This window comes from Marmota flaviventris, chromosome 9, assembly GCF_047511675.1.
Source record: "Marmota flaviventris isolate mMarFla1 chromosome 9, mMarFla1.hap1, whole genome shotgun sequence".
Taxonomy (NCBI): Eukaryota; Metazoa; Chordata; class Mammalia; order Rodentia; family Sciuridae; genus Marmota; species Marmota flaviventris.
In genome coordinates this window covers 75,500,325-75,521,323 of record NC_092506.1, presented here as the reverse complement: position 1 = coordinate 75,521,323, position 20,999 = coordinate 75,500,325, and the positions used below count along the sequence as shown (strand labels likewise).

At 35.7% G+C, this 20,999-nt stretch overlaps 1 pseudogene; it reads left to right on the top strand.

Moving 5' to 3' along the window:
* The first annotated feature begins 20,682 nt into the window (after positions 1–20,682).
* On the top strand, positions 20,683–20,775 carry LOC114098652 (U6 spliceosomal RNA; annotated as a pseudogene).
* Positions 20,776–20,999: the final 224 nt, after the last annotated feature.

Sequence of the window (20,999 nt, the reverse complement as noted above, 5' to 3'; positions counted from 1 at the left end):
ATTAACCAAATTATATTGTTATAGTGTATGCATGTATGAATATGTAACACTGAATCCCGCCATTATGCATAATTATAATGCACTAATAAAATAAATATGGAGAAAATAGAAATAACCTAGATTCTTGGTAATATTAGAAACCACTATACCTTCCCTGACTTTATGGTCTCTGCAATTCTTTTACATGAAAAAGAAATAAACCACTGTTATTTGGAGCTTTCTTTATATGATGACAGACAATCCAAACTGCCATAGAACTGGATTCTCATTTTAGATTGAAGAAACAAAGGGTAGAGGGACTATGTAACTATTTGAGATCACACAAGCAGTAAATATTGAGCAGAAATATTTGTCTTGGTAATATGATTCCAAGGACAGTTCTTTAAACTATCATGTTTTATGACCTTCAAAAAAGATATTTTGCTTTCATGTTTGATGCAGAAAAGGCAAGATTATACCTGCTGGTGTGCTTTTTATGTGCCAGGTATTGTGCTTGGTATTCTTGCATGTATTGTCTTCTTAATACTTTAAGCTCAGGTTTCCTTGCATTTAAAAATCAAGTGCTATTGATAAATCATTCTTTTAATATATTCAAACACAAAACAATGAACCAAAAATGTTCCTTTAATCTTACAGGGAATATGTGTCAATCTGTAATTAAGGTTGACTAAGGTCTTTTCTCCAAGACAAGCCAGATTCAGCAGAGGAAATGATCTCTTCATCTCTTATAAAAACAATCTCCACATCTTGTACAACCACAAGAATGGGATTTTAACTAGAGTAAGTTATCATCCATGTATACATAATATGTCAAAATATACTCTACTGTTATGTATATCTAAAAAGAACAAGTTTTTTTTAAAAAAAAAAAAAGAACAAACTCCATAGATTCAAGCAAATGAAAACCAAATTTGATCTGGTCTTCTGCTTTCCATTCAGTTGTTCACACACCTTGGAAGTAGTATTAAAACCTTAAGACCTATTAGAAGCAGGACAAAAGAAAACAAGTAACTATTTCTCCTGCCATAGGAGAGAAATGAGAAAAGAAGGAGGATCCATTTTCCAAATCAGCGACTTCATTTGGCATGGATGAATAAAGAAGAAACATATGTTCATGTACACACACACATACACACACACACACACACACACAGAGCAAATAAAAACTGAAGTTAAAGAATTCTGAAACATAGTGTTGCACTCTTTGAATACAATTAAAGTGTTGGGTATTAATAAATGAAAACCAGAAAAATATGAAACACTTTTTGGGATTGTTGCATTATTTAATGTCAGGATAAAAACAATGTTCTAAACAGAAGCAAATAATAGATAACAGAAAAAGAAAAAGAATAGATTTGACTATAAAAATTAGAAGAAATACAAGTGATATATAAAAAAAAGCTCAATTTCATGAGAAATAAATGAACTACATATTATTATTATTTTTTTAAGGGCAGAGAACTCTATGGCCATCAGATCCTATCAATATGCAGTCCCACCCTCCTTGACATATGAGACACTAAGCTCCAGACACTTTGGGAGCACTTATGTACCTACTGGGGGGGTGTCTGCTCCTTTACTTTAGGTACAGATTCACTCACAGATGTGCCCCCTCTGCTAACTTTCAGTCCATAAAATTCCAGAAGTTTAGCTGCATGGGAAGAGACACACATGGACCTACTCCCCCATCTGTCCAGCATACCTGGACCATCTACACTCCTGTGCACTGTGGTTAGAGCATGAGGAGGCAATTTCTCCTATTAACTGTGACTTGGGACCATTGACTGACCTTTTCCCATTCCTTCTTTTTTTAAATTTTTTTTTATTGGTTGTTCAAAACATTACAAAGCTCATGACATATCATCTTTCATACATTTGATTCAAGTGAGTTATTGAACTACATATTATAAGAATAATCATTTCCAAGAAATTAACAAAATATGTTTAACTGATAAAACTCAATCATCAAAAGATGATTAAACAGATATCTTCAAACACTGATGATTGGGAGAGAAATATATACAGGTTCTCTAGAAAGAATTTTGGCAGTGACCATTTACCTAAGAATTCACACCAAAATTTATATATAAAAATTTGATAGTATTACTACTTATGAAGTATAATTTTTCATTTTCTTGGAATAAAAGCTACTCTTAAATTATAAGGATTAACTTCCATTGAAAATATTCATTTAACAAACTACCTGGCATGCTTTATAAACATCCAGAAACAATTCAGTACTATTAGAATTATCAGAATAAAAATAAATTTACTCAAGGAGACTAAATACAAATAATTTAAAGTGTTTTTAGAATGTGAAGGTTCTCATCTAATGGCTGTGATAAGTATTTCATTAATTCATTCATTCACTTACTAATTCAGTAAATCATTTTTGATTGTCTTCTAGGTGTGAGGGACTGTGTTAGGCACTAAAGATGTAGAAAACAAATACAATTGTCACCTTCTTATGCCATTTGATCTATTGATAAAAACTCAATTAAATAATTAAATAGGAAAATTGCAACTGTAGAGATGTAGAGATGTATGCCTTAGTTAAGGTTAGATGTCCATGATAGTATATAAGATAGGGGAGAGACAATGGAAAACTTTAATTGTGAGCAAAGTAGAAACTTCATACTTAGAAATTAGATGGTCTTGATTTTAACTATTCCAGGGTAAATATGAAGGCCTCTGATACTTAGCTAATGAATGAACCCTACTTTGCTGTTCTTTCTCCAAAACTTTGAAAATTTGTGAAAAATCTCTGAACTCATCCCTTATAAATCACAGGGGTTTATACTATGATCAGTATTTCCCCTAAGACTGATATATCTGGAAATGAAGGCATTAAAGAACCTACTACCTTTAATTGCCATAAAATTAGGAATTGATTTATTTATAGCTGTTTTGTCTGTACCTACTACCTGCCACATAGTGGATTCCTTATATCTACTTCTGTATTGATTGAACTGCTAAGATTATTAGTTTAGATGAGCCAAAGAAGGCTACATATTTCTCATCTTCCTTTTTAGTGTGTGTGTGTGTTTGTGCACGTGCACATGGCTGGGGATTGAACCCAGAGCCTTGTACATGCTAGGTAGGTACCACTGAGCTAGACCCTTAGAAAAATAAACTTGATACTGAGAAAATTGATGAGATAATATAAAATATGGCACTGATTATATAACAAAATAGAAAAGTTCCTGTATGTGAACATTCAGAAATACATAAGGAATAAATAGAATATTCATTCACAAAAAAGCTTGCTTGCTATACTTCATTTTTTAAAAACAGAAAGATAGTGATTATTAAACTGCATGCAATTTATTTTTCCAAGAGTCAAACCATCAAGTATATATTTGAGTGCCAGTGCAGAATACTATAGATACTGGGAATGCTTAATCTGATTTTACAAGATATGTACCTTGTCCTTGGAATATTTAAACAGTGATGTGGATACTTATACAAAAAAATATTGACAAAACTACATATGAGGGGAAAGGAAATGACAGAAACATTTTAATATTATTTAACCATTGAGTTCCAATGACGCTGCATGATCTACCAGGGTTCCATTTAAGGACTTGTTTATAATCCCAATCTTACAGATGTGATTCCTTGGTCTATGTTCTTTATTCAAGAAAACATATAACTGGAGTAGCATATACTGATTTTCCTGGAACACTCTAAGTCATGCCTGTTGCCCTAGCATAATTTTGAAATTTTATTTTTATTATACATATTTAAGATATATAACATATTGTTTTGATATATTTATACATAGAAGAATTATTACTATAGTCAATCAAAGTAACAGAGTCACCATGTTTCATAGTTACCTTTGAAACTATGTGTGTGTGGAAAAAGCACCTAAACTCTACTCTCAAAATCCTTATTTAAAATATTAACTATATTCTTCGTGAATTACACTTTTAGACTTATGCAACCGATATAGCTTCAAATTTGTACCCTCCAACCATCTTCTTCCTATTTCCTCTCCCTCTGGCACTGGTAACCAACAGTCTATTCTATTTCTATTTATTTGACTTATTTATATATTTGGCATACAAGCGTGACCATATGATATTTTTCTTTCCGTGTATACTGATTTTATCGTTCATGATGTCCTCTAGTTTTATCTATGTTGTTTCGTGTGGCAGTATTTCCTTTTAAAACTGACTTGTGTTTGTGTGTATGTGTGTGTGTGCATGTGTGTCACAATTTCTTTATTCATTTGTCTGTCAATAACCTTTGGGTTATTTCTGTATCTTGGGTACTAAATAGCATATTTTTCATAGCATTCACTTTTACTCTTAAAAATATCCAAGTTTGGCTAGCCCATTATGAGGCCTCCCTACATATGCCTAAATATTAAATACCAGAAGACAATAAAAGTAAAAATAATAATAATAATAATAATAATAATAATATTTAGAGCATCTTTGCCAGGCATAGACTTTGGAGCAAGACAAACGTATACTGAAACCCCTCCTATTCCACCCACTAGTAGTACCATGAGTTAGAAAGCTACTTAAACAAGTTATTTGATTTCCTGAAGACTCATCTTCCTCAGCTACAGAACAGAGATGGTGCTGGTGCCTTCCTTACAGGGCTGTGGTGATGAGTGTGGTAACACAGGGAAATGCTGGCATGGCACAAAATCAGGACATACATGAAATGGTTTCTCCCCAAGGCACACGCAGGACCAGTTTCCTGATTGTCTGTTCCTCATAAATAATGTAGACCCACACCCTAGGAGTGGACATGGATAATAGTTCACACCCGACACACTTAAGGCCTTGTGGGAAAACATTTTCACCTCAGATCACCATATTGTTCAACTTGTTTTGATTATGAATTTTTTCCCAAAGAACTAGCCAATGAGTTGAAAATGACACATAAATAAATCCTACTCCTTTTAATCAGTAGAAAGTAGCTAAAATTTTACCTGTTCATAACTTTCTTTTGTGATTATTTTAGGATTAAAAAAAATTAAATTCCCTGAGTTGTAACCTTCTAAAAACATGTCACTTCATATTACCTGAGTCATGAACTCTACCTTCTACTCAAAGTCTTCAAAGTTTTCTTTTTACCTAGCACTGAGCACACAAAGCCCTGAAAATAAAAAGAATGTGCCAGGAACACCTTTGTGCCTTCCTCAATTAACTGGGACATTCTGCAAGGCTTCTTGCAAGACAAAGTCCTTGATTCAGACTTGTGAAATGAGTAGAATTGTAGTAGGCAGGAATTCAAGAGGGAATACAGTTATCAAGATATAGAAGGACTAGGTAGATTGAAAAAAATGTAAATAATCAGTTCAGTGGAGGTAGAGTACAAACAATATCAGGTTCAAATTTGGAAATGAGAACTGAGTCCTATTTAGGTGCTATATCATGAGGGCTTTCAAACCTGGATTAACAAGATTGAACATTTTTAACTAAGTGGAGATTGTGGGAAACAGGAAAGCATGTGGACATAGACAGATAGAGCCGATCAGCTCCATTCTGCAATGTGGTTCTGAACCTAGAATCACTTACTCTTGGACCAGTATAAAGGACAGACATGTTGGCCACCCAGTGGGCCATATGTGATGAAATGTGGATTCAAAGAGCGTAGCAGGGGCAAGAAGATCCCAATGCTAGAATTGATGAGATTTAGTGACTAATTAGATTTGGGTAATTAAAGAAGCCTAATAACTATGATTTTTTAAAAACTGGATTGAAAAATAATAACACCCTAACCATTTTGATATACACCTCAAAGGGAGGATTTATTATAAACAGAGTAACAGCTAACAGTTACTGAGCACTTGCAGTGTCAGGCACTGTTCTAACAGTCTAATAGTATTTTCAGATAAATAATTTGACACCAGAATGTCTAACACTCTCATGGGTCACATAGCTAGTAAGAGGTAAAAGTTAAGATTTTAATCAAAATAGCCCAGTCCAGAGTGGTCATAATCACTAGTCATTATTGCCTCACCATGGTTAAGATTTATGTCACAGAAAGCAGCATAGCAGCCCTTAGAAAAAATAAAAATAAATTAGGAAAAACATTGAAAAATAAAGCAGGATATGGTTTTCATCTTTGAGCTCTACCTCATTAACCATCTGGTAGACTACGGTGATTCCAGGAGAGCACAGCCTCTCAGTTCCTGAGCCTGCATGGTTGAGCTCAAATGGGCCTATCACATGTCCTCTCTCTCAGTTTTATTCTTATTTACATTCATACTCTCCTTCCAATGCCAAATTCCTAGCAAAGAAATTCTGACTGAATTATGATTACATGCCCACTCAGTCCAGTCACTGTGGGCCAAGAGGTTGACTAACACAGCTGCTTGTGGGACCCTCTCTGATATAAGAGGAAGTTATTCCTTGTCAATCACTGTAATTGCATAGACAATCCCATTTTTCTATCAACACACATCTTTGGACATAAAAGTTAAGTGGTCCAACTTTATGTTTGTATTACACAACTACATTAACAAGTCATTTGTTCACTGTGGGAATTATTCTCTTCAAAAATAAAATATCCACAATTATCTTTACCAACCTTACTTCACAAAGTGGTTGCAAGGGACAGTGGAATTACAATTTCCACACAAATCAGATTAATAAAGTGTTTATTATGTATCAGCCCTATTTTAAGTTTTTTTTTTTTTTTGGTAAATTATTGACTTATTATTGACATTCATTGTCTCATTGACCACATAAGTTCTAATTCATTCTCATTTCACAAGTGGAGAAACTGAGAAACAGGGAAGATAATAAAACTTGCCCAAGCTCACATGGCTGTAAGCAACAGGCCATGAAACACAACTCTCAAGTCCATCATTTTAACCACTCCAAACATATGTGGAAACTTTTAGTAATCTACAAAGCACAATCAAATATGAAGAGGTTGATATTACTGTTAACCACTGCATTTAACACAAGGAATTGGATGGTGAAATCCAAAGAAAATGACTCAATATTTGGATCTTTGTATGGGCCAGATTTTAAGACTCTATTTAAGTAGTTTTAAGAAAGACAGATATTCAATTCTGGCTTAACTTTATCCCAGGGGAGTCTTTTGGTAAACATTTGCTTTGGCTTTTGTGAGAAATGTGTTGATATCTCTGTCAAAACTAGTACTCTTGGAGGGTTCATTTACTTTTGTGACTCACAAAATTTGTGTAATTTACTGATGTTTCAGGACCTCTTTTACTCACTTCTGGTTCCAGAGTAAGGTCCTACAGGGGGAGAAAAAAAAGTGTGAGAAAAGATGATGAGCATAGCTGGGTCAAGAAACAACGAGCCAAAAGACTCAGAGGCTCCGGGAGGGGAGAAAAATTTTGGTCACTTCTCCAAAAAGCAAGTTCTGCAGGAACAGACTTTAATAAGTCTTTATTTTCAAGAATGCTTCCAAATTACCTCAGAGAAAATGAAGAAATGTTTTGTTAAAATAAGTGGGATCTCAAAGAATACAGTATAGGATGTGTCTTGTAGCAGGGCATCCCTAGAGCTGAGGCTAGTGATCTTAGAAAAGGACAGGATCTTTGCTAGGAGGCCCCCACTCTTAATGTGACTCAGTGATAGTATATACAAACAATTCCCCTCCATTTCTGCTTCCAATTAATTCAGTTTATCAATGTATGTGAACCAAATTTAAATCGCAGCTTATCTTTTTGCACTAATTTGAATGGCCAAAATTTGATTTAGCTGTTTACACTGATATAAAAAGTTCATTCTCAAGGAGAGATTCAGTGTCCACAGTGTTTACTTAGCCAAAACTATGGGCAAAAATTAACTTTATGAGAAGAGAGTGTGGCTTATATAGGCACACAGACTATCCTAAGCCAGTCATTATTCCTGACCAATTGTCGATTTATGAAAGGGTTGCAAAACATCCTAAGGCAGGCCGTTTTTCTTCATAAGACTTGAGCTTGCCTTTGAAATATAAGACTATTCAAACAAACAAATATTAATAACTAAAATTCAGTGCCTACCTACACATTTTGTGGTAATAGCAGTAACATTGCTATAAAGACTCAGAGAAAAATAAAAATAAATGACAAGTAATTAGAGAAGACTTCCAGGGGAATTTGGGCTAGCCTTGGGCCTAGAAGGATTTCTGGGTCTGGGTAGGATAAGTACATGTCAAAAGGGTGGAAAGTGAAGGTTTCCTTTATTCATAGATTCATTGATGCTCTGAGTAGTAAATGAATCTCTTTTATGTGGCAGATCCTGTGGTTGGATGTGCTCCATAAGTTCTTAATGAATGATGGATGAAGTATGTGCATAAATAAAAAGAATTTGATAGAGAACCGTGGAAGATAGAAAACTGAGATGGGGTCATTTTATGGAGGGATTTGAAAGCCAAATGATGGGCTTTCAGGAAATAGATAACTATTACAGACACTTAAATTAAGAAATGTTATGATAAAATTGCCATTTAAGGAAGATAACTGGAGATGAGATGTACAACTTGGAAGCAGAGAAACTAGTCAGAAGAATATGGTCACCCACTAGGCATAAGTTATTGAGGACTTGATTCAAGAGCAACAGACTGACGTGAATGATTATCTTAGTCTGCTTTGACTGCTATAACAAAATACTTTAGATTGTGTAGTTTATAAGTAATAGAAATTTATTTCTTGCAGATTTAAGAGGCTAGGAAATTCAAGAGCAAGCCACCAGTAGAATCGGTTTCTGATGAGGGCTTGCTTTCTGCTTAACAGCAATTTCTTTTGGTATTCTTACATGGTGGAAGTGGCAAACAAGCTTTCCTGTACCTAATTCAGGGCACTAATCTCTTCCATTAGGGCTCCACCTCATGACCTAATCAGTCCTCCATTCCCTGCCTCCTTAACATCATTGCATTAGGAATCAGGTTTCAAAATATTAATTTTGAGAGGACACATAAAGAACACATTGCAATAATGTTGTGAAAGTGGATGAATTGGTGATGCTTCTGATCTTCATGTCATGGTGAGGTGATAAGCAGATGAGAGACTGGGACACAAAGTGTGATCCGACAGCAAGCAGTATACACTTAAAAATCCGATGGCAACTCTTGATAATATAGTCACGGCACTTTTTTTCTTGTCCTTTTAAGATTTTTTTTCCTGACTGACTCATTTATGGCACCTTATTTTGAGAGGCAGCAGAGAATTGGTCTAATAGCAGGCTTCCTCATATCTTTAGTGGGTAACAGGTCTGTAGTTGGAAGTTATTGTCAAAAGAGGATGCTTATTTTGAAATTGAAAAGCATTACTGTGTGGCATGTAACACTGGCAGCTTTCCCTGGAATATGTGATTCTCTTATTGGCACTTTGCTCTCCTGATGGGGACTCCTTTCAACACAGGCTGCCTCACTGAGCTAATGACCCTGGCTGAGCAGGTGAGAGGAATGGGGAATAATAACAAGTTACCTACCTTGAATGCCAGCCTCATTTCACTCCACCCCCAGGGAAATAACTGTTTGTTTCTTCATTCACTGAAGGGTAAAGTGTGCTCTGATAATAGAACATCAGAGCCTATATTCAAATTATAGCAGATTATACTTAAAATTTTTTAACATAAATACTACATTTCTTTTTCAAGCAATGTTCTGCTTCTTAGGTCTCTTTGTTGGTCAGAATAGAAAACTGCAATACCCTCTTTCAAAATTTATTTTCCAACAGAAAAAGATGAGTGTATTCACAGAGAATCTGACCCAAAAAAAAGGAAGATAAAGAAGAAAACCAACCAATTAAACAAAACAAAACAAAACAAACACACACACACACACACAAAAAAAAAAAAAAAAAAAAACATTGCCCCAAAGCAATGCATGAGGAAAACAAGAAACTTACCATAAGGACACTCTCAGGTTTTTTGATTTTGTTTAGTTTTGCCTTTTGAATAGAATAATTTTAATTTAAGAAGAACTGGGAAACCATGACATCAAAGATGCAGTCGTTACACAATAAATCTGGCTGAAAGATGGAAAATTGATTCATGTTAATGTCAAGTTTCTGGATAATTCCTCTCAAGTTAAAGTACCTTGGGGAACGATTATATTTTTTTTATTTTACATCAAATACTCACTGAGGTTTACCTCATTGTTGGAAAGAGACAAGAGCCTCCATGATGTTATTTTCTTTCTCAGGAGTTGAATAATCATAATCTATCCTTAGTGCACCCTGTTGATGGCACCTTGCCTGCCACTTGACCAAAGCCTAAAGCACAAAACCCAAGATTTGACTTTGAGACATTCCACAACCTAACCAACCTAAGTCTTAACTCTGACTGTCCTCTTCACATGGACTGTGTCTCATCACTGCCTGACACTTCAGTATGTTCTTGCTGCTGTGAAACTCTTTGCTTCCTGATGTTAAATATTTACATTCAATCATTAATTCAAAGAGTAGAGATGAGGTGATGGGAAGAATAAGCAGGTACAACCTCTGAGCACTATGCTACGCATTTGGTAAAATGACCCCATTTAATCTTCCCTGTATCACAAAACTGATATGACTATACCTGCTTGAGAAAAGAGGTGAAGGAGGCTCATGAGTTAAAGGAACTTTTTCTCACATCAAAGCTAAGATTCAACGCAAGTTTATCCAAAGCTTGAACTCATTCTCTGTGATGCTGCTTATTTGGCTTTAATCAGCCTGTATGTGCAATCAGTAGAAGCAGCTCTCTGGGGGTTGCTGAATGCACTCTCACTTTCCTCTGCACCACTATCCCTCCTCCTGCACCAACTCTGTGATCACAGAGACTCCCTAGGAAGATCCTTGCTCCTTGTGTCCCTCATGTGTATTTCAGAGCCCTTTCTTTCTTACCAGTATCCCCAGGCACCCAAATTAGGATGTCCTTACTGCTTCCTGGTTTTGTGCTGTTTCAGAGGCCAAACCAAGAAAGGCAACAAAAGCTAACATCAGTCAAGTGGAGGGAAGAGAATGGGGAAGGGGAGGGAAGGGAGAAGTACTTGGAACTGAATTAGAATAAATTATATTCCATACTTTTATAACTATGTCAAAATGAATCCTGTTGTTATATGTAACCAAGAAGAATCACTAAAGAAGAAATCAAATGCAAAAATAAGCTAATTGCCAATTAGTATTAGCTTTGTGACGTGTCAAGCATATGAGTTTCTAGAAATTTTTTATTAAGTATAATTAACACAGAAAAGAGTGCATACATGTAGGGAGAACATTGGTACAACCAGCACCCCAGAAGAGCCCCTTAAGTCTTCCTTTCAGTCTCTGCCTACCCCAGAACTAAGCTACTTCCTACTTGCAACATCCTAGATTGGTAGTGCATCTTTCTGTCACTCAATATTCTGTTTGGAAAACCTATCCATATTGTTGGAGCACTTGTAGATCAGTCTTCTTGCTGTCTAGTTTTGCATTCTCTTGATTTGCTTAGTTTTCAACTCTCAGAAATTATGAAAATGCTTCACTTCTAAAGTTAGAAAACTCCCACACAAGCAATGTCTTCAAAGAGAAGAAGCCTAAACATTCAGAACTGATTAGTGTTTCTGGACCATTTTATCCAATAGTTTTCACTTTTTCATCTAATCCTTGGCAGTTGTGTGACCACAGGTAAGTCAACTGACCATATCCACAAAATGGAGATGATACCTACTCCAGAGAGAAGACACCCATATTACATGACATAGCATTTGTAGAAAATTCCCAGCAGCATTCTTGACATAGAGTAGGGACTTGAGTTTATTTATATTCTAAATATGAGTAGGTAGTTGGGCCTGTATAGCTAACCTCAAGCAAGACTGGTAACTGTCACTGTAAACTGCCAGTCAAAAGCACGGAGGCAGCATGGGTATGTAATACAGAGAATGTGTTTTCACTTCTGAACACCTGGGTTCTAATTCTAACCTTCCCTCGTCCTACCTAGTAAAATTTGAAGCTTGACATTTTGAACCTTATTGTTCTCATTTGTTAAATAAGGTATACATTACCTCATAGAATTCTTGTGATAACTTGGTATATTCAAGCAGTACTTTGCAAAATAAAACCATGATTTTCACAGAGGAAGAGCACTGTGGCATCACTTAGGAGAAAAAGGTGGAGGGGTTTAAATGAGATCTTTTATAGCTTCACGTTGTAAAGAACTTACAATATGCCAGTCACTGCTCAGCATTGTGCAAATACATCCGTTGACTTCATAATTCCTCACAAGGACCAGGTTTTAGAATTGAGGAAATTGAAGGGCACATGAGGAAACAGAGGGTCAAGGAAGTTTCACATACTATGTAAAGTTGCTTGGCAATAAGAGGATTAAGGCACAAGCCCAGGTCTGTCTGGCTCCAGGCCCATGCTCTTGGCACCACACAGCAGTGTCTTAGCAATGTGAAATAGCAGATGCTTCCCAAATTAAAACTGCATGAAGTTGTGATAAGCAGATTGGCATGGGTTGTGAAGTGGGTGGGACAGATGCTGAAACTAGGCAGAAGTATGTGTATAGTCTAAGGGGAACCAGGACAAACAATCAAAGAATGTGCCTATGGGGAAAAAAAAAAAATCTGTTGCTCTCAAAATGTTGAGGCATGTAGTTTAAATAGAATCCTTGCTTCCCTATAGTGAGGAGCAGTTAGAGATTTAGTGAAATATACATGGTAAGGCAATCAGGAATGCTGTTAAAAGTTGCAGCATTCCATACAAATACCACACATGTGCCCTTTTATTGATCTTCTTTGCAGATTTCCATGGATATTTTTTTCCAATTTTTCTATTGACATATTTAGTGGATGCTTAACATTTCACTGTGTGAATAGATGAATTTTTAATAGAACTGATTAAATATGCTGGAATAAGAGTCAGTAATTCCTGTCAAGTTATAATAAGTTCCTTTCACAAGTTCTTCAGGTCCTTGCCTGTCAAATAAGGTGTTTGATGTTCCTAACACTAACATTCCATATTTCTCCACATCTCCCTTGAACTGGTCTTCCACCTTTTTGTGTCCTGTTTTCCCTCAAATCCTAGAATGATTTATATACTATATAAGAAGTTCCATGAAAGGAGAGAAAGGTCAAGGGGAGACACAGCAATTACTTCATTCAGAAATCAAGAAAAGTTTTCTTATGGCAGAGGGCTTTAAAAGATGAACTTGACTTCAAAGAACTGCTAAGTCTTAACATCTGGCATGACGTGGAAAATTGTATGAATTTTCAGCACAGGAAACAGCACAGATATGGGCACTGAGGTAAGACAAAGCATCTAATCAGGTGAGACTAATATAAAGGCTATTTGAGAAAAAAAAAGTGACAATAAGAGATTGGGATCTTGTCATGAAGGAAATATATAAACTCAGAGAATTTTGATGGTAGGAAGCAAAGCTAGAAAACTCTGATATGCCATGGCTACAGATGGTAAAAGATTTTGATGGCTTTAGTGTGAGGAGAATAAAATAATAAGAGCAAAAGAGCTCCTCTTGCCCCCACATATCCCCTTCACTCATCTTGAGTGGTCCAGAAGAGAATTACTAGATGCATGAAGACCATTTGGGAAATTACTAGACTGGAAAGCTGTGGGTAGCACTGGAATGAGTGGAAAAACAGCACAGTGCAGTCACAAAGACCCTCAGGACCAGACCACCTAGATGTGAACCCTTCTCCAGGCTTCAATAGCCAGTTAGATGATTAAATTTGTGAATTGTGTAGAGTGAACACTATACATGCTTCATAAAAATATTCAAATGATATGATGAATGCAAGAAACATTTCAGAGGTAGTCAATGGGACACTTAGAGGAAAAAGATTGAATAATAAAAAGAAAGTAAAAATAACTCTATTTTTTTTCCCTCTTGTATTATTTAAAAAAAAATACCAGAAAGGTAGCTGGGGAATGAGAGATAGGCAAGATTTCATGAGAACACCATGGATGATGTCAGAGTCAAGCTAGGTGGATTTTGAGATATAGAAAGGAAATTCATGAAAAATATACATCTGGAGATTTTAAACAGAACACAGAATGCTAGAGCCCAAGTGGAGCTGTAGATATTGGAGTTATGAGCTTCATATATCATTAGGAGTGATTTTTGGCTTGGGATGGGATAGGATGAAAATTCTATGCTTTCTAAATGTGTAGTGCATGCATCTATCCAAGGAATATGTATTAGAAGTCTCTGAAAAATGCATGGCATGAATATTATTTTTAACATTGTTTCTGGATAACAACTTTGATATTTGACACACAATTGAAAATAGTCTGTTATTACCTCCAAGAAAACATTAATGATACTGTGTTTCTGACACTCAACCAGCCTGTAGTGTAATTTCCAAATGATGATTTTCCAACTGGGCTGAATAAAACAATGACAAATGCTTTACTTAATGAGCCTCAAAGCAATTAAGACAGAAACACATCAGAGAATTCTATTGCATTTAATCATGAGAGAAATGATAAACAAAATTATACTCTGATGATTAAATGAACTTGATAAATCAATTACAATTTAACTTCCAGAACATATTTTGAAAGCTACAAAACTCTGATATGCCATGGCTACAGACTAGTTCTTAAGTTCTGACAGAATGAGAGAGAAGTAAGGGTAAAAAGTAAAAAGGATTTAGAAAAACCGGGCATTTGTTTGTGCTCACCAACTAATTTTATTACTTTGGCCAAATCATTATGCTTCCCTGAAGCTCAATTTCCTCATTTGTGGAATTTAAAATAATTTTTGTGACACCACAATGATTAAATAAGTGAAATTCTATAGGTAAAAATTATGTTATACTCTGCAGATTAGGTTTGCTTCCACATGCAGGGACCAGGGGAAGTTGGTCATTGGTATCTGTGACAAAGAGAATTGAATAAGAAATCTCATCACAATCCTCTGGAGTTTTAACTTACTATGTGTCAAAGTCTGGAGTTCAGTCTTGCAGGCTCAGCACAGAGAGAAGTTCATTCATTTCCTAGTAGCATATATGCACACACAAATACACACTCACATACCCCAGGGAAAAAATTCAATGTTTTTATTTATGACAAGATAAAATGTTCAGAGAAAAACTGAAAACGTAAAATACAAATTCCATTAGGTTCTCTCCTTTTTGGAAGAATTTTCATGAGAAGACAAATAGTAAGAACTTTTTTTTTTTTCATATGAAATTAGAAACAAGAGGAAATACATGGAATCAGAAGTGTAAATGGAAAATACTATCGCAGACATCTCACAGGAGAGAAGGTCTTGTCTTAGGATCAGTTCCCTTTAATAGTATTCAGATGGTCATGCCCAAAAACTCACACCAGCATTTCTCTTTTTATACCTTTAGTGACTGATCAAACATTCTAAAGGACCACTCTTTCATATGTATATTAGGCAGGGTTCTCCAGAGAAACAGCTCAGTTGGGTTATAAGAAAGAGAGAAGGTGGGGAGGGAATGAGGAATTGACTTACAGAGTTATGGGGGTTCAGAAATTCCCAAATCTGCTATCTGCGAACTGGAGGACCAGGAAGGCTGGATATGTAGTTCTAGTACACATTTGAAGACCTGGGAACCAGAGAAGATGAGGGTCATAAAGTCCTAGTCCAATTCCGGAGACTGGAGAAATAGGAACTCCGAATTCCCAGAGCAGGAGAAGAAGGATATTTGTGGGAGGCAACCCTGCCCCCCTCAGCCTTGAGTAAAGGGGATGTTAGTCTGGCACCCACGCCATGTGCTGTGTGAAGCAAGTGGCCTTCACCTTTGCTTGGCAAAGACCTTTGCTTCAGCAGTCCCCCTTTGAAACCTTATCCCCTGCTTTATTTGATGTAGAATAGTCTATAGAAAATCCTTTGTTGTTTTTCCCTATAAATAAGGCGATTCCAGGTGCACTTACTCTCTTGCCTTCCAGCGTGGAAGAGGACCCTTGAGGTCTCAGAACAGTCCCACCCTCCATTTGAAAATTACTTTTGTGTCCTCTGCTTTTTCCCTGTTTTCTTAGCTTAATGCTGCTGTCAGCTTTTTTGAACCCAGTTCATCTCGTCAGCGTGGGTCACTGGTGAGAGATATTTCATCTTAGGCAGAGAGAAAATTCACCCTAACTCCACATTTCAACTCTCAAAAGATTAGATGATGGCCACCCTACAAGGTGAGGGCAATGTTTATGACTTGACTCATATGCTAATTTCTTCCAGAAACACACAGACACACCAAGAAATAGTGTTCAATCAATATTTGGTAATGTTTTACCTTAAGTCAGTCAAGATGACACATAAAATTAAGCATCATAATATTTGCTATTAAATTGGCTATTTCTTTTATATTTTTTTGAGATTTTTTTTTTTTTTTTTTTTTGTAGATGGACACAACACAATGCCTTTATTTTTTTTATGTGGTTCTGAGAATCCCGCCCATGCTAGGGGAGCGCTCTACTGCTGAACCACAATCCCAGCCCCAAAATTAGCTATTTCTTTTATATTTTGAAGACTTTCTTTGTCAAAGAATTGAACATCGCCAACTAGTAGCGCACGCACACCTGTAATTTCTGTTATTCTGGAGGCTGAGGCAGGAGGATGACAAGTTTGAAACCAGCCTCAGAAACATAGACCCTGACTCAAAAAATGAAAAAGGGTTGGGGTAGAACACCCAGTACTGCAAAAGAAAAAAAAAGGAATTGTACACGATATCATTGTATATGTTTGATTCAACTTCATGAGGAGATATACCCACTTATAAGTTTTATTCATTCTTCATTTTTGTCACTTTGCTCTTCCACTGTTTTATTTAAAGTTTATATATTTTATTGGCCTGTTCAGGTGACAATTTTAATTTTCCTAACATTTATTTTTAATTATATTAATTTCAAATTTATTGATTCTACTATGCTGCTTAAATTTTGAAAAAAAAATAATCACCTTATGTTCTAAGTTGATGTTATAAATATTGTTTCATTATCTAAGCTTTATATTCTTTAATACTGAATATATTTAAAATATATATTTTCTACTGCTTCCCATGAATTGGGTTTCAAGTATTTGTGTTTTGCCTTTTATAGGAAGAAAGTAATATTGGGTTTTATTTCAATTATAATATCTAAGGGATCCCTAATGAATACTTATTAATTCCAAATACTTATAACTCTTTATGATTTGTTTCTAATATATTCCATTTCTATTTGAGAATCATTTTAAAGTCTTCACTTTTGAAAAGAATTATATGTGTTTTATAGCCAAATATGTAATAATTTATGTAAGTTAAATAAATATATGTATATACATATGTATATATGTACACACATGTATATATATATATATATACATATATATATACATACATGTGTATTAGAGAGATGAAGTAAATCATTTATTATGCACCACTGACATAGTACTATAAATGTTACAATGAAGTATCAAACAAATGAAAGTCCTGAAAAACAATAATCATAAATGAGTATATCATGTTGTAAAATAATAAAATATGTGAGATTAAAATATTTAATAACAAGTACACACAGAAAATCTAAGTCTAAAAATGTATAAATGTATTCTCTAAATGAAATACTAAATGATATAAATTGTAGCACTAATTCAGATCATTCTTATAATTTCAAAATAATTTGTTCATTAGAAATTGGTGGTGGTGTCTTTTGATGGGTTCAGATGTTATATAGATGATTATATTTAGCCATACTACCTTTTGATAGGTTTTGACAAAGTACCACTGTTGGGAGCCATCTAGGGTGTGTGAATTGAGCTAATAGGCAGGGAAGTTGCTGTTTTGGGAACTCCCAGGTGGAACCCACTGGTTTAAGAATGCCTGACTTAGCAATTAGAGAAATGCAAATAAAAACTACTCTAAGATATCATCTCACTCCAGTCAGATGGCAACTATTATGCAGATGAACTGTGGGAGACCAACCTTACATGTGACTGAGTCACACTCCCCAACTGGGTGCTCAGGCGCTCAGTCACAGAAATGTGGCAGAGGTTTCCCCACCCTTCTTGCTCTCAGTCACAGAACCTAACCCTAACCCTAACCTCACCCTTCTTGCATTTGAAGGTTGGTGTCTTGTGCATGGGTGTGTCTTGCTACAGCCCCATGGGTGAAGCTATGCTCACCTGTTCCTTTGTAATATAACCCCTTGCCCTGTTTAGGATAGAATCTTCCATGGAAGTGCCTTGTGTGTGTCCCCTTCTCTTACTGTGCCTTTGGGTGTGGCCTACCCAGGTGTCAGTCAATCTGCTGACAGTGGATATCATGAAGATAGATTCAGCCCCCTGAAACCTGATCCCGTGCCTCATTTGAATAGCTTCTCAATAAAAGGGGTCAGCCTGTGCTCTTGCTCTCTCTTTTTCTGCGGACCCTTAAGGTTAGAGGAGCAGTCACAGCGAACCCAAAGAAAAAGGTATTTGTCTCTTGTGTGGTTATTTTGCACAGCCCAGTCAGCCCAGTTTCTCTGGAGTGACCCCTGAGCCTTTAAGTCTCGAGAACCAAAACCTGGCAATGAACAACAATAAGTATTGGTGAGGATGTAGGGAAAAAACGTACACTCATACATTACTGGTGAGATTGCAAATTGGTGCAGCCAATATCCAAGCAGTATGGAGACTTCTTGGAAATCTGGGAATGGAACCACCATTTGACAAAGCTGTCCCTCTCCTCAGACTATACTCAAAGGATTTAAAAATAGCATAGTACAGGAACACAGCCACATCAATGTTTATAGCAGCATAATTCACAATAGCTAAACTGTGGAGCCAAGCTAGATGCCCTTCAGTGGATGAATGGATAAAAAAAAATGCGGCATATATACGCAATGGAATTTTACTCAGCAATAAAAGAGAATAAAATTATGGCATTTGCAGGTAAATGGATGGAGTTGTAGAAGATAATGATAAGTGAAGTCAGCCAATCCCCCCAAAAACAAATGCTGAATGTTTTCTCTGTTATAAGGAGGCTGATTCATAGTGGAGTAGGGAGAGGGGGCATGAGAGGAATAGATAAATCCAGATAGGGAAGAGGGGTGGGAGGGAAAAAGAGGGGGCAGGGGATTAGCAAGGATGGTGGAATGTAATAGACATCATTATCCAAAGTATATGTATGAAGACACGAATTGGGTGTCAAAATACTTTATATACAAACAGAGAGATGAAAAATTGTGGTATATATGTGTAATAAGAATTATAATGCATTCTGCAGTCATTTATTTATTTTAAATCAATTTAAAAAAAAATAATGCCTGACTCAAGCTGGCACCCAGGTTTAGCTCACAGCTGAAGTTCAAACATAGCCCCAGAAATGGGAGTAACCCACCAAGAGCCAATCAACCAATCAACCTGTTTACTGCAGGATCCCTGCCACACAGAGAAACAAGCACAGAAACAAGACTCCTCCCATTGAAATCTAATCCCTGCCTTTGATGTACTCCCCCTTAAATAAAGAATTGGGGCCTTTTTCAGTTGTTCAGTTTCAGTTCCTATCAAGACTGGAAGACCCATCAGATGCTCCGCTTTTTAAATATAATCTTTGGCTTTGTCTTATTTCTTACTGATTATTTCAGACTTTTTATTTTCCCAGGCCACTCACACCTACTGACCAAGAACCTGCTCTGTCTCCAGTTGCTGGTCAACAGGTCACAGACCATATTAATAGTCTTCAGTCTTTTTTTTCTTTCCCCCTATACCATCTTTTTTTTAAATATTTTTTTTTCACAAATGGAGCACAACTTTTCATTTATCTGGTTATGCATGATATTACATGCACAAACAGAGAAATTATGTTACAGTAAAATAAGTTTATATATTTTTAGACTTAGAGTTACACCATTTGTGCATTCACACCCATACATGGGGTAATAACCTCCATATCATTCTACCAACTTTCCCCCCACGCTCTCCCTCTCCCCTCCCGTCCCCTTCTTCCCCTCTGTTCAATCCAAAGTTCCTCCCTTCTTCCCTTGCCCCCTGCCAATTGTGGATCAGCATCCACTTATCAGAGAAAACATTTGGTCTTTGGTTTTGGGGCATTCTCTTCCTTCGCTTAGCAGGATATTCTCTAATTCTGTTCATTTACCTATTAATCCCCAAATTTTACTCTTCTCTACTACCATCTTCATTACTGATTTTTTTTCTTGTGAAGGGAAAGAAAATACTGGCATCTCTTAAAATATCACTTAAAAATGCAAATTTACTTAAAGTTTTATTTTTCAAAATTTTTAATAATGTTAATTTCATAACTTTGATAAAAATGAATATCCAAGGCCTGATAAAATTTCCAAACTACTTCTGCAGCTGGAGCACAAGAAGCTGCCAACTTGGCTTACATGTATATTCTTCCACATTTCACTTTCTAGATCCTCAGACATATTACTTAATTTTATTTGATATTTACATGTTGACTAGAAGCATATGAGAAAAGCATATGAGAAATTGTTTACTAATTATTGCATCACTCAGAGAAGCTTTTATTTGAAGACAATGCCAAGGAAATTTCCAAAATTTTGGCTGGAACTTCAGTCTTTCTTGAATATTGTACTGTACCATCTGTACAAAAATTTAATAGTTTTCAAAGTTCTTGATAATCTTTTTCTCAGTCATAAATAATAAAACTATGTTACTTTGATAATGTTTCTACTAGTTCATAGGATCAGCATAAAATATAAAAATCAATTCAAAGTCATGATTCTTTAAAACATTTTAAGTGAATTCTTAAAATGAGTGAAATAATTGAACAGTTGAACTACTAACCGAATTTTTAGAAATATTTTTGGTGCTCACTTGGGCAGCACATAAACTAAAATTGGAACAATACAGAGAAGATTAGCATGGCCAAAAAAAATTTCTTGAAATAAAACACACATGCAAAATATGCACAAATTATGTTTATAGCTCTATAAATTTTCACAACAGAATGACTGTTAGTGACATTATTTGAGAGTCTTCCCTGATTTTCTAATAAGAAATAGAAACTCTACATCAGTATCTCCCAGCAGTTCTTCATCTTTCTTTACTACAGTCATCACCATCTACTGTCTATCTTATTAGGTTTTCAAAAATCAACTTTACCTCTTCAATACTGAAATGGCC